This window comes from Galeopterus variegatus, unplaced genomic scaffold (genome assembly GCF_000696425.1).
Source record: "Galeopterus variegatus unplaced genomic scaffold, G_variegatus-3.0.2 Scaffold3055, whole genome shotgun sequence".
Taxonomy (NCBI): Eukaryota; Metazoa; Chordata; class Mammalia; order Dermoptera; family Cynocephalidae; genus Galeopterus; species Galeopterus variegatus.
The window spans coordinates 29,963-30,728 of NW_007729166.1; the positions used below are offsets into that span (position 1 = coordinate 29,963).

Here is a 766-nt window from a genome sequence, read left to right on the forward strand (position 1 = left end):
GCTAGAGGTTTTCTTAGTTTTGTTTTGCAAACGGCATCCTTAGCCCAAACTGTCCCCTGTGGGAATGGAATCAGTCTTCAGCGTTTTCCAGGCCACCAGGAAAGGCTAGACACCTGTCTCTGCGAGCAGCAGACCACCCAAGCCAGGGCCGGGAGCCAGCCTGGCCAGGCTTGTTTGGGGTCCCCTGGTGAGCAAACCCCGGAGTAGACGCCCTGTCCTTTGGGGATTAAAACCTTTTTTAAAAAAATAAATACGTTGAAGCACATTTCATTTCAGATAAACCGCAGTTACAGATTTTAAAAGACGGTTTTAGCTCGTTCCCGAGTGGGCAATAGTGACCAGGTGTCTCTTCTCTTTGAGGATTGGAAGAGTTCCTGCCCCGACCCCAATCACCTGTTCCAGTTATCCAGGAGGTGCTGTCCTGATTTCCCGCGTGTGGGAAGAACGTCACGTGTTCCGGGGACTGCAAAGTGCGTGCGCTTTTCGGCTCACAGGGTGAGCTCTTAGTCATGGTGTCCTCGTCCCCTCTCTTTCATGTGGCTCGCCCAGAGCACTGAGGTGACCTTTGTTCTGTGGAGCCCGGTATTTTCTTTGTGGTTAAATAGTCCCCGTGTTTCAAGCCCGCAGGCCGCGGCTGGGCTCCCTTTCCCACTCCCTGGGCTCCGGCGGGGTCCCTTTCCCACGCGAGGGGGCTTCCGCCGGGAAGAGCTTCCCGCGCCGCCACCCGCGTTCCTGAGCCGGCCCGGCGTCCCCGCCCGCGCGTCCC

The 766-nt window shown here is 56.9% G+C and overlaps 1 protein-coding gene across 1 annotated transcript in view; it reads left to right on the forward strand.

The window, feature by feature from the left end:
- The first annotated feature begins 490 nt into the window (after positions 1-490).
- Positions 491-766, forward strand: part of EXTL3 (exostosin-like glycosyltransferase 3) — a 65,029-nt gene continuing 64,753 nt past the window's right edge. Inside the window, exon 1 of the mRNA XM_008583825.1 lies at positions 491-495. The gene's annotated coding sequence lies outside the window, so the exon portion shown is untranslated. The remainder of the gene's footprint in view (positions 496-766) is intronic.